The sequence below is a fragment of the Schistocerca americana genome, chromosome 6 (assembly GCF_021461395.2).
Source record: "Schistocerca americana isolate TAMUIC-IGC-003095 chromosome 6, iqSchAmer2.1, whole genome shotgun sequence".
NCBI classification, from domain to species: Eukaryota; Metazoa; Arthropoda; class Insecta; order Orthoptera; family Acrididae; genus Schistocerca; species Schistocerca americana.
Genome location: NC_060124.1, coordinates 558,896,443 through 558,911,041, shown reverse-complemented (window position 1 = coordinate 558,911,041; position 14,599 = coordinate 558,896,443).

Below are 14,599 nucleotides of genomic sequence, written 5' to 3'. Positions count from 1 at the left end.
GACTGGAAAGTTGCACAGGTCACACCAATATTCAAGAAAGGTAGTAGGAGTAATCCACTAAATTACGCGCCCATATCGTTAACGTCGATATGCAGCAGGATTTTGGAACACATATTGTGTTCGAACATAATGAATTACCTCGAAGAAAACTGTCTATCGACACACAGTCAACATGGGTTTAGAAAACATCGTTCCTATGAAACCCAACTAGCTCTTTATTCACATGAAGTGTTGAATTCTATTGACAAGGGATTTCAGATCGATTCCGTATTTCTGGATTTCAGGAAGGCTTTTGACACTGTACCACACAAGCGGCTCGTAGTGAAATTTCGTGCTCATGGAATATCGTCTCTGTTACGTGACTGGATTTGTGATTTCCTGTCAGAGGGGTCACAGTTCGTAGTAATTGAAGGAAAGTCATCGAGTAAAACAGAAGTGATTTCTGGCGTTCCCCAAGATAATGTTATAGGCCCTTTGCTGTTCCTTATCTATATGAAGGATTTGGGGGACAATTTGAGCAGCCGTCTTCCGTTGTTTGCAGATCACGCTGTCGTTTATCGACTAATAGTCATCAGAAGATCAAAACAAACTGCAAAACGATTTAGAAAAAATATCTGAATGGTGCAAAAATTGGCAGTTGACCCTAAATAACGGAAAGTGTGAGGTCATCCACATGAGTGCTAAAAGGAACTCGTTAAACTTCGGTTACACGATAAATCAGTCTAATCTAAAAGCCATAAATTCAACTAAATACCTAGGTATTACAATTACGAGCAACTTAAATTGGAATGTACACATAGAAAATGTTGTGGGGAAGGCTAACCAAAGACAGCGTTGTGTTGGCATGACACGTAGAAAATGTAAAAGACCTACTAAGAAGACTGCCTACACTACGCTTGTCCGTCCTCTTTTAGAATACTGCTGGGCGGTGTGGGATCCTTACCAGATAGGACTGACGGAGTACGTCGAAAAAGTTCAAAGAAAGTCAGCACGTTTTGTATTATCGCTAAATATGGGAGAAAGTGTCACAGAAATGATACAGGATTTGGGCTGGACATCATTAAAAGAAAGGCGTTTTTCGTTGCGACGGAATCTTCTCACGAAATTCCAATCACCAACTTTCTCCTCCGAATGCGAAATTATTTTGTTGACACCGACCTACATATGGAGGAACGATCACCACGATAAAATAAGGGAAATAAGAGCTCGTATGGAAAGCTTTAGGTGTTCATTCTTTCCGCGCGCTGGAATAATAGAGAATTGTGAAGGCGGTTCGATGAACCCTCTGCCAGGCACTTAAATGTGATTTGCAGAGCATCCATGTAGATGTAGATGAAGGAAAATCGGCGCATTTGGGGGACTGAGAATCCACGTTTCGTGATCGAGAAGTCTGTTCACCCTCAACGGGTGACTGTGTGGTGTGCAGTGTCCAGCCACGGAGTAATCGGTGCAATATTCCTTGATGACACGGTGACTACCAAATGGTACGTGAAGGCTTTGGAAGGTGATTTCATCTCCATTATCCGAAGCGACCCTGATTTCGACAAGATGTAGTTCATGCAGGACGGAGCTCGACCCCAACGAAGCAGAAGAGTGTTCGATGTCCTGCAGGAGCACTTTGGGGACCGCATTCTGGCTCTGGGGTGGCCAGAGGCCCTTGGAATAGGCCTCGATTGGCCGTCATATTTTCCGGATCTGATCACATGCGACCCCTTTTTGTGGGACTATATTAAAGACAAGGTGTACAGCAATAACGCCAACACCACTGCTGAGCTTAAAACAGCCACTGGGGTCATCGATAGCATCGATGTTTCGACACTTCAGCGGGTCATGCAGAATTTCCCTATTCGTCTGCGCCGCACCATCGCCAATGATGGCAGGAGTATCGAATATGTCATAACCTAAATCCGAATAACGGTAGCAACGTTTACGTGTTGAATAAAGTGTGCGCATGTCGTAGTTAGTAACTAATTTACAATTTTTCATATAGTTCAATAATTGTCACCCTGTATGATGCAAGTTACATATACAGCCCATGAAATAATTTCCTTAGGTTTGCCCACTCTCAACAACGGTTTAAGTCGTTTCATGTGCTCAGCGGAATACAATGAATTTCTAAGCGGTTTGCGTATTTGTTTTTTAAATCCACAAACGAGTGGCAAACCTGCATTACGACTGGTTTTGGGTCCCTTAATCACTATCACAGAACTGTCGAGCTGCAGCTTGAGCATGTACGAATTTTAACTACAGCTTCGAGAATGAGAGCAGAAACCGCAAGACATATATCTTGCGGCAACGAGTAAGATTACAACTACAAATAAAATTTGCAAGACCCTCAGAAATGCAAGCAAAGGTACAGGACAACAAGTTTCACTACCAATACGATCCAACATTTTGTGTTGCATCTCCACTTCTTCGCAATAATCTTGGAGAGCTTCTAAACCCACTGTGTTTGTGTAATAATTCCATTACATCTTTGGAGGTATGTAAAAGTTTAAGAAAGAGCTTAATTTCTAAAATTTCAAGTGCCGAAACGGATCTCTTCAGCCATCTACCTCCCCCCCCCCCCCCCCCCCCCCACCAGTAATACACACACACACACACACACACACACACACACACACACACACAGTGCCTCTCACCTCATGTCCCTTCCCATAACATCACGTTGGTCGCCTATTTCGACGTTCACTGGTTGATTCAACACACGTGTACTATTTCGAATCACCGGCGCCGTCTCGTTCCGGTGAGTTCAAAAAAGATCCCTTGGGAAGTGCCGGAAGGTGTTTCCAGCAGAAATTAGGTGTGGATAGACGTCACTTGGTATAGATCCGATGTTTGAATAGCGTCGTGTGCTACGTGTGCTACGCAGCCAGCATGAAGTTAGAGAAAAACGTTATTATTATCCTTGACAAGCATTTTTATCGGCATTGTCTGAAAAAAATTCCAGTCACTTTCTTTAAGGTTGTGCTTCTCAAGGATGTCCATTATACATAGTCTAACGATTGTAGTTTCGCCTCTTAAATCCAGCTCATGTAATATTTTGATGTTAATTGCAGCTATAGGATGAAATAACTGCTGTAGTATTGGGAGTATTTTGATGTCTTTAGGACTTAAAACATCTGTAAGTGTACAGGTACATAGGGCATCATTATAATCTGTGTTAATGGTTTTTTTTTGTTTTGTTTAGTCCTACACGTCCTCGAACCGTTCAGTACAACATTGGACATGTCACATTCGATACAGAAATAATTACTTCTATCAGACATAGAGTACAATGGTATTAAGCGACGAAATCTGAAAAATGTGGCGCAATCTCATTTTTTTACGATAGTCTCGCAGTTAGTTTCCCCACCGAAAAACTCCCTTTTGGAGAGAAGAAACTGAGAAAACGGCCAGACGTTTTGTGAAATTATGTGTCCAAAAGTTTTTTGTCTCCAGCCTTTTTGTCAAAGATGGCATGTCAAGGAATCCTTCGTACTCAGTTCGCTAGGCAATCAAATCAAACAAGTCGTATTAACGAGTTTTATTACAAAAAAGTAATATGTGACGCAAGCAAAGGGCGACATACAAAATAAGCAGTCTCTTCAGTATAATAATTCCCAAGCTTATGTTACATAGAGTGCACAAGCGAAGTAACGAGCGTTGACGCTTCTACGCAAATCACTACTCTTTGAAGCTACTACTGAACTGGGGCGTCGCCAGCCGGTCGCAGCGCATATGTCATCTTCACATAGGGGCCGCTGCTGTCGCCTTGTCGTCCTGGAGAGGGGTCGGTCAGCATGCAATTTGCTGACGTCTTCTCACAGCCGTCTCTTCTCTATCGTTCTCAACTGGCGTGCCGGCGCTTCACTTTACACTGTAACAAAACGTAAGAGATAAAATAGGTTATAGAAATAGTTGATACATGTTTCAATGGTGCTGTCAATCATGTAAAACAAATGAGGCATGCCAAATGTGTTTGTAATCTATTTTGTGTCTTACTTTTAAAAAAATCATTTTCCAAAGAATTTGATCATTTTTTCAAAAATATTAATTTTCAAGTTTTTCTCAGCAGGCATGAAATATATTTATAGATTTATGTTCTATTATAAGCAGCATGCAGATGAAAACAAAGCAACGAAGTTTCAGTTTATACTATAAGCTGATATTTATCTATCCAACACGAAAGAAAGTATTCAGGAATTTCTACATTAGTAACGTTTATATGCAAAGTAGCTAGGCCCTGAAATAATGAACCTCTCTTCACACTCCATGATGCAGCTAGCAGCTATTATCCCTCAAAGCACTTTTTTCCTAATTACTGAGTACTTACAAGCAACTAAACCTTCTTTGTAAAATTAGACATCACGGTGGTTAATTTCATACCACATTTATCTAATTCCCACTATTCATTTGGTTATGAAAATTCGGAGTAAACTTCCTCTGACAAGGGAAGGCCATGACGTTCGGGTCACGGATTCACTTCAAACTCTGTGCAGCTTTAGTACGCCTTTAAAATTACATAATGTGCAAGTAATAAGGTGCAATCGGAAGAGAAGTTTTACGTGTCTATTATGTAACTTATGCATGTATGCGAAAGGGGTGGTTATAAGAAATCATTGTGGTGAGGTTGTTAACGTTCGCGCTTTGCCAAGCCTCGTGGACGAGGTGACAATTCGAACCGTCCTCCATTTTTTTCATCAGTGGTCACATTATTTAATTTGACTTCTGAGAGGTAATATAATGAAAAACAACACATGCATTTTCATGAAGTTATAGCGAATTTCATGTGTTGTTTGACCATTTACTACTATCAATTAAATTTTCAAGGACGAGGGACTGGCTTGGAAGGCCCAAGTCAAACCTCGATAGGTAATGACGTGATTGACGTTATTCGGTAATATAATAAGCCACACAGTGCCAGACCACAGACGCGTAAAACCCCTCTTGAAATTTTCTCGGAATTGCCACAGTAGTGCACCTTTCTACTTTCGCATTATGTTGTTTTAATGGCCTTCTAAAGGTGTACAAAGTTCGCAGTATGTCTGTGATCCCAACGTCGTGGCGTTGTGAATGAAAATGCTTCTACTGCATCACAAAAAAGGCGAATTTGTCCTGGGGAGAGTTAGGAATGTAAAAGAAGGGAACTAGCTTTTGGACTTATTTGGCGGCTTCAAATGTGTTTAAATAAACATATCTTGACATATTCGCGCCTTCTCACTTGTTAATATTAGTATCCATTTTATGTAATGAAATGAAGCGCCAAAGAAACTGGTATCGGCATGCGTATTCAAATACAGAGACATGTATAGAGGCAGAACACGGTGCTGCGGTCCGCAACGCCTATATAAGACAAGTGTCTGGTGGTGTTGTTATTTCGGTTACTGCTGCTGTCGAAGATTATCAAGATTTAAGTGAGTTTGGACCGACGACGACTGAAGAGAATCGTTCAACGTGACAGAGGTGCAACCCTTCCGCAAATTGCTGCAGATTTCAATGCTGGACCATCAGCAACTTTCATCGTGCGAACCATTTAACGAAACATCATCGATATGGGCTGCCGGAGCCGAAGGCCCACTAGTGTACCCTTGATGACTGCACGACACAAAACTTTACGCCTCGCATTGGCCCGTCAACAACGACATTGGACTGTTGATGACTGGAAACATTTGCCTGGTCAGACGGGTCTCGTTTCAAATTGTATCGAGCGCATGGACGTGTACGGGTATGGAGACAACCTCATGAATCCATGGACCCAGAATGTCACTAGGGGACTGTTGAAGCTGGTGGAGGCTCTGTAAAGGTGTGGGGCGTGTGTAGTTGGAGTTAAATATGACGCCTGATACGTCTATATACGACTCTCACAGGTGAAACGTACGTAGGCATCCTTTCTGATTGCCTGCATCCATTCCTGTCCACTGTGCATTCCGACGGACTTGGGCAATTCCAAGAGGACAATGCGACAGCCCACACGTTCAGAATTGCTACAGAGTGGTTCCAGGAACACTCTTTCGAGTTTAAACCCTTCCTCTGGCCACCAAACTCCCCAGACATCAACATTATTGAACATATCTGGGATACCTTGCAACGTGCTCTTCAGAAGACATCTCCACCCTCGTACTCTTACGGATCTATGGATAGCCCTGCAGGATTGATGGTGTCAGTTCCCTCCAGTACTACTTCAGACGTCGATCCATGCCATGGCGTGTTGCGCACTTCTGCGTACTCGCGGCGCTCCTACACGACATTAGGCAGTTGTACGAGTTTCTTTGGTTTTACAGTGTATAATGCATCTGACGCGTATACTCACGCAAGATTACTACCATTTTGTTTTACGTAGAAATTGAAATTAATCACTGAAAAGAAAACTATTAAAATTAACTATAGCAGATATCTACTATTGATAGTGGATGCATTTTTATTAGTTACAGGGAAACGCTGTAAAATTTAGAGAAGATTACATCTTACAACATCACCTATGGGCGAAATGGAATCGTAGCTTGGAGACTATGACCAGATCATTTAAAGTCCCCTGCTTGCATTCAGGTTTGCAAAACCCTTTGCGATGATCGGCAGTTAATCTCAGGGACACTGTAGCAAGTTGCAAATAACTGGAATAATACTAATTACATTCGGCCATTGCGTCTCCACGAATGACCCGTTAAGCTCGTATTGGTCGTCGGCTGCAACAATAAAATATTACTTGTATCTTACATCTATTAGAACTGTTAAATCAGAACTCATGAGACTCAACTAATTTACAGTATTTTAATTACGAGTACTTCTAAAGGTACACTTACATCACATTTATCTACGCAAAAGAAAGATTAGTTATTGGTACACAAGGAACGCAGCTCTAGTGCGTCCTAGCAGTAAAAAAGCTAACTGATAAGAGAGAGAGAGATCAGAGCATGAACGCTTTTCACTTAGTTTCTAAAACAAAAAAGTTCTATAATCGATTGCAATCAGCCACAGACTAACTGCCACTACAGCTTTGAAATGATATTTATGAAATTATATTTCTTAAAGTTAACGCACTTAGGTTATTTATATGTGAGGTCATTTACAGTAAAAATAGATTAGTGAGCATTTCTGGCTACCTGTCGTTTTTGCAAAGTTACATTTACACAGAACTCATGAGACAGGAAGTGCAAAATGGCTAAGCAGGGATGGCTAGAGGACAAATGTAAGGATGTAGAGGCTTATCTCACTAGGGGTAAGATAGATACTGCCTACAGGAAAATTAAAGAGACATTTGGAGAAAAGAGAGCCACTTGTATGAATATCAAGAGCTCAGATGGAAACCCAGTTCTAAGCAAAGAAGGGAAAGCAGAAAGGTGGAAGGAGTATATAGAGGGTCTATACGAGGACGATGTACTTGAGGACAATATTATGGAAATGGAAGAGGATGTAGATGAAGATGAAATGGGAGATACGATACTGCGTGAAGAGTTTGACAGAGCACTGAATGACCTGAGTCGAAACAAGGCCCCGGGAGTAGACAACATTCCATTGGAACTACTGACGGCCTTTGGAGAGCCAGTCCTGACAAAACTCTACCATCTGGTGAGCAAGATGTATGAGACAGGCGAAATTCCCTCAGACTTCAAGAAGAATATAACAATCCCAATCCCAAAGAAAGCAGGTGTTGACAGATGTGAAAATTACCGAACTATCAGTTTAATAAGTCACAGCTGCAAAATACTAACGCAAATTCTTTACAGACGAAGGGAAAAACTGGTAGAAGCAGACCTCGGCGAAGATCAGTTTGGATTCCGCAGAAATGTTGGAACACTTGAGGCAATACTGACCCTACGACTTATCTTAGAAAATAGATTAAGGAAAGGCAAACCTACATTTCTAGCATTTGTGGACTTAGAGAAAGCTTTTAACAATGTTGACTGGAATACTCTCTTTCAAATTCTAAAGGTGGCAAGGATAAAATACAGCGAGCGAAAGGCTATTTACAATTTGTACAGAAACCAGATGGCAGTTATAAGAATCGAGGGGCATGAAAGGGAAGCAGCGGTTGGGAAGAAAGTGAGACAGGGTTGTAGCCTGTCCCCGATGTTACTCAATCTGTATATTGAGCAAGCAGTAAAGGAAACAAAAGAAAAATTCGGGGTAGGTATTAAAGTCCATGCAGAAGAAATAAAAACGTTGAGGTTCGCCGATGACTTTGTAATTCTGTCAGAGACAGCAAAGGACTTGGAAGAGCAGTTGAATGGAATGGACAGTGTCTTGAAAGGAGGATATAAGATGAACATCAACAAAAGCAAAACGAGGATAATGGAATGTAGTCGAATTAAGTCGGGTGATACTGAGGGAATTAGATTAGGAAATGAGACCCTTAAAGCACTAAAGGAGTTTTGCTGTTTGGGGAGCAAAATAACTGACGATGGTCGAAGTAGAGAGGATATAAAATGTAGACTGGCGATGGCAAGGAAAGCGTTTCTGAAGACGAGAAATTTGTTAACATCGAGTATAGATTTAAGTGTCAGAAAGTCTTTTCTGAAAGTATTTGTATGGAGTGTGGCTATGTATGGAAGTGAAACATGGACGATAAATAGTTTAGACAAGAAGAGAATAGAAGCTTTCGAAATGTGGTGCTACAGAAGAATGCTGTAGATTAGATGGGTAGATCACTTAGCTAATGAGGAGGTATTGAATAGAATTGGGGAGAAGAGGAGTTTGTGGCACAACTTGACAAGAAGAAGGGACCGGTTGGTAGGACATGTTCTGAGGCATGAAGCGATCACAAATTTAGCGTTGGAGGGCGGCGTGGAGGGTAAAAAGCGTAGAGGGAGACCAAGAGATGAATACACTAGGCAGATTCAGAAGGATGTAGGTTGCAGTAGATACTGGGAGATGAAGAAGCTTGCACACGATAGAGCAGTATGGAGAGCTGCATCAAACCAGTCTCAGGATTGAAGACAACATAAACAACAACAACACATTTACACAAAATTACGTGAGTCTGTCCATGTAATGCTTCACATCATGTCAAGTTAAGTAACATGAGACATGCATGTCAAATAAGATCAGATTAGATTTGATTCAGTTTTCGTTCCATAGACCCAAAAATGAGATAATTGTCTTGGGTGTGGAACAAGTCAGAAAGTATAACATAAAACACTTGAATTTGATACTCACTTCTCTGATCATTTGTAGGAAGATAATCAAAATATGTGAATGCATATCAGTAATCCCTCCTTCCAGGGTCTCACCACTCTTTGGCGGGTTCGCGCTTGGCTACCATGAGGCCCTAGCCTTTGCAGCATCTTTTCCCTTCCATGATAAGGGTCTATTCTCTTGCTGTTCTTTTTCCTCTCCATTGGGAAACATGTTTGGTTTGTTTTTGTAAATATTTTCTGCATTTGTGTTAGTCAATATTAGAAACTGTCCACTGTTCCTTTTTTTTCTTTCTTCGTTCACCTTCTTCTAGCCTTCCTCTGCTTCGGCGTTTGAGGTTCCTCTTTTTCTTCTTCCTCCCTGTGAACTCCTGAAGGCTGGCCCATGCGTCTGACGCCTAACAGGTGACTAGGTAACGTGTAATTCCCAGCCCTGGGTCGACAGGTTACGCTTGAACCACGTGGTAAAGGCCTGGCCCATGGAGGGGTGACTGCCTGCGCTACTACTTTCCCAAATTTCCGATGTTTCCCTCTGTCAGGTGTTCAGGAGGTGTGACCTGAGGTGAAACAACCCCCTAAGGCGGGGTGGGGAGTCCCCAGCACGAACGAGCACGCCTCGGAGGCAGTGGCTATCATGGGGGATTTCTCGTAAAGAGCCTATCATCTTCAAAGTCATTAGCTACGAAACGTGAATGGAATGAGGCTCCTGATTCAAAGACCCTCCCAGGTGCACCACAGTTCCTCGCGGTTTCACGTACTGGAGACGGTCAGTCCTTCACTATGGTAAATCGTATTATTACTCAGAAAGGTGTTGATGCAGTTGCTGGACCTGTGAAATCCTGCTCTCGTTCACACAGTGGTATTTTGTTTTTGGAAACTACTTCTGATTCTCAAGCACAACAACCGCTTGCAGCTTCACTCCTCTATGGCTATCCTGTTCGTGTCGAAGCCAATCGAATGCTGAAATCTTCCCATGCTGTTATTTACACAAGGCTGCTCGATCGTATGACCGAGGCAGAAATCCAAACGTACCTTCCTGATCAGGGTGTCATTGCAGTCCATCAGGTGATCAAAAAAGTAGGTGCCTCCTTAGCTCCCACACACACTCTCTTTCTCGCTTTTGATAGAGTGGTTCCTCTGTCAAAGATCAAAGCAGGCTATGAAGATACCACTGTCAGACCTCATATTCCAAACCTGATGTGCTGCTACCAGTGCCATCGTTACAACCACACTCGATAGTCCCGTCAACACGCAGCCAAATGTGTAACCTGGGGTAGGGATGCTCATGAGGGCCGGATAGGGAGTTTGAGCGCTTGTAGGCGCTAGAGTCTGGAACTGCGAGACCGCTATGGTCGCAGGTTCGAATTCTGCCTCGGGCATGGATGTGTGTGATGTCCTTAGGTTAGTTAGGTTTAAGTAGTTCCAAGTTCTAGGGGACTGATGACCTCAGAAGTGAAGTCCCATAGTGCTCAGAGCCATTTGAATCATTTTTGCTCATGAGGGCGATTGTCTGCCTCCTTCTCTCCACTGCATAAAATGCAATGGCGACCATGTCGCCTCCTCTGGCGATTGCCTTGTGTATCTGAATGAACGGACTGTACAGGAGATTTGGGTGAAAGAAAAATTACCTTGCCTGGTCGCTCGCAAGTTGTTGGCTATTCGTAAACCCTGTATTCTACCATCTGACAACTACAATACCATTTTTGCTACATCTCACTCCACGAAGGACATGGCCATGCAGACATGCAACCTCAAATTTAGCAACGCAGTTGTGAAATTGCCCGGCATCTAGGTAACGTCTCCGTCTCCTCATCCAGCTGTGCAACAAGCCACCAAACTTTCGCCTCAAGGGGCGAAGTCACTAGCTACACAACTGGCCGGCTGCAAAGGACAGAAGTAATACTCCCATGAAGACTTCTGACATCCCTCCAGCCAACCATCTGAGTCTTCCTCTGCCAACCAGAAAGGCTCCAAGAAGTCAAACAAATGCAAATGGTCTTTTCCTGCATCGACTCGAAGATCCTTTTCGATAGAGTCGCCATGTGATACTCTCACTGGGCCGACCTCCATGTCAACGGTGCTCACCACCTTCCATTTTTTTGCCATGAACTCTGCAGGCTGACAGCTGGAGAGTGCCAACGCTTTAGTAGACCTCAAGGAGCAGGATCCTCCCACATTTGTGCCCTGTAGCAGCAAGTCTCTGAAGGCTGGCACTTGGCAGCCTCTGAGGTGACATATCTTAATTTCTTCCCCTCCTCTGCTTTTCCCATCATTACTCTCCTCCAATGGAACGTTCACGGCCTTCGACCGAACAAAGAGTATCTATGTATGCTCTTTAAATTGCAGCATCCATTTGTTCTCTGCCTTCAGGAAACAAAGTTGCTTCCTCACGACCATTTTGAGCTCTCGCATTTCTTCACAGTCCATTTTGACCTTCCCTTCTTAATCAACTTAACCTCTTCTGCATAAACACAGGAGCACCAATTCCCATTTGGAGCTATCCTTCTGCTCTGCCCAGATTGCCCATCGTCTCGAGCGGTCCTTCTCTCTGACATACTCGAGCGACCAATTGCTGACTTCTACCCTACCTATATAAAAATCCAATTGCAAGATTTCTAGGACTGACTGAAGGCTTTACTCCACTATTGTGACCTTCGTCACACAAAACTTTTTTGTCTGTAATGGCCAGGTAGAGTACCTTACAGACATTATCCTTATCGCCACAGAACATTCCATTCCTCGCACTTCCTCTGTACCACGCCTTATACTGGTGCCTTGGTGCCATGAGGCGTGCCGCGATGCAATTCGTCCATTCAGACGTGCTCTCTGCGTTTTTAACTGTCATCCTATGATGGAAAACCGCAATCATTATATGTCGTCGTCGCGTTATTCAGGATACAAAAAAGGTAGTTGGATTTCATGTCATTCACTGGTTCTTTCGAAAGTTCCAAGCCCTCTTCCCTCGTGTGCGCCAACCTCTGACAGCTCTCTCGGACCTAGATCCATTCCCCAATTGCTGGCCTGTTACTAGCACACAAAGTTATCATGGGCCCTATTGCTATGTCCAAGACCTTGGGTCGCAACCTTGCAGAGACTTGGAGCTCCTCCACTATCACCCTGCCTTCCTCCATCGGAAACGAGCGGAGGAAGCTCGGGCGATACCCTTCTCTTCTCAAAATCGTCGCTGCTACAATGCCGCCTTTACTATGAGGGAGTTAGAACATGCTCTCTCTTCAAGCTGATCCTCCTTCGCAGCGCCAGACGCTGTTCACATTCAGATGTCACAGCACCTTTCTCTTGAGGGCAAGCACTTTCTGCTTAATACGTACAACTGCATCTGGACAGAGGGCATATTTCCCAGATGCTGGCATGAAACTATTCTCATACCTATACCTAAGTCAGGTAAGGATGAACACTTTCCCTCTATCTACCGCCCAATTTCTCTCACCAGCTGTGTTTGCAAGGTGATGGAACGTACGATTCATGCCTGGCTGGTATAGTGGCTCGAGCCTCACAATTTGCTAACCACTGCAAGTGCGGCTTTCAAGCTCGCCGTTCTGCGGTTGACCATATCATCACTTTATCCAACCATGTCATGAATGGTTCTCTGCAGAAATCCCAGACTGTGGCCATGTTTTCTATTTGGAGAAAGCCTACGTCTCCTGCTGGAGGAAAGGTATCTTCTGTACACTTTACACATGGGGCTTCCATGACCACCTGCTCCATTTCCTTCAGGAATATTTAAAGGACCGCGTTTCCAAGGTATGTGTGGCTTCTGCATTGTCTGACACCTGTGCCTCAGGGTTCTGTCCTGAGCGTCGTCCTCTCTGCTATCAGCATTAGCCCTATAATGGCCTGTCTCCCACTGGGCATTTCCAGCTCCCTTTTCGTTTACGATTCTGCCATATACTGCATCTCTCCATAGAGTTGTCTCATTGAGAGACGTCTTCGGTATTGTCTCGATCGTTTTCACTCAAGGAGGATCTACAATGGCTTTCGTTTTTCCACTGACAAAATCATTAGTATGATTTTCTGGCGGCGCAATTGGTTTCTTCCACCATCTTTACATCTTGAACCTGTTGCTCTTCCGTTTGTTGAAACTACGAAATTCCTGGGGCTCATCCTCGATAGGAAACTTTATTGGTCCTCTGAACTGTGATGTCAGATGTGCCTTCGTCATTGGCACCAATGTTTTTTGTGGAACACTGCTCAGTATTTACAGCAGAGCTCTTTGCCCTGAATCAGGCCATGAAGTGCATCTGGTGACACAGGCTTTTCAGTTGTGTCTCTCAGTACCCTTCAAAAGTTTTGTGTGCTGTACACCATCCATCCCTTAGTGCAAAGGGTCTAGGAAAGCTGTCACTTGCTCATCTCGATGGAGCCACTGTGATGTTTATGTACGGCCCTGGTCATGTCGGTCTGACAGTGAACGAGGCTGCTGACCCTGCTGTCAAGGCTGCAGTCCTCGTACCTCGGCCTTTTACTTCTTACATTCCCTCTGATGACCTCTGTCAACAGATAGCGTCACTTTGGAATGACACTGGTCCTCCCTTCGTCGGACAGGCTCCAGGTTATTGAGCCTCTGCCAGCGGCCTGGATGACCTCTTCTCACCCCTCTCGACGCGAGGACATTATTTTAGCTAGGTTGTTTATTGGGCACAGTTTTTTAGCCATCGCCATTCGTTAAGTGGTGCTCCCCCACCACTTCGTGCACATTGCGCTCGACTTTTAATTGTCCGCCATTTCCTGATGGAATGCCCTTTTTTTAACCGCATATGTTCCAGTTTGTATTTGCGGTCTGGGTTACCGGCTTTTTAGCGAACGACACTTGGGCTGTCGACCGCGTTTTACTTTTTATCCGTCATAGCAATGTGGCGATTTTTAGTTCTGGACTTCCATTTCTCTATGACGTATTTTATAGACCTTTCTCCTCGTCCGGGTTTTGCTGTCATCTCTTCCGTTGATTGGGATAGTCGGTTTGCACTCCTCTCTTTGCCTTCGTATTATACAGTTTTGACACTGCGTCCTAAAACAAAACAAACAAAACAGACAAACATAACAGTAAACTGGAACTTCTAATGTTTACAGAATTAATAAAATTGTTCAAATGGCTCTGAGCACTACGGGACTCAACATCTTAGATCATAAGTCCCCTAGAACTTAGAACTACTTAAACCTAACTAACCTAAGGACATCACACACACCCATGCCCGAGGCAGGATTCGAACCTGCGACCGTAGCAGCCCCGCGGTTCCGGACTGGAGCGCCAGAACCGCACGGCCACTGCGACCGGCTGGAATTAATACACTGGCAGAATGAAACATAGTTATGCTCTTGTAATAAATTTATCATACACAAAAAAAAATCTAATCTTGACTGTTGTGACCAAGTGCTGTCAAAAGTGAAATCCAACAGACATTTTCACTTAAGCTGGCCCAACAGTCTCTTTTAACAAATTCGCCTGTAGAGGAGGAGGAGTTCCCTAT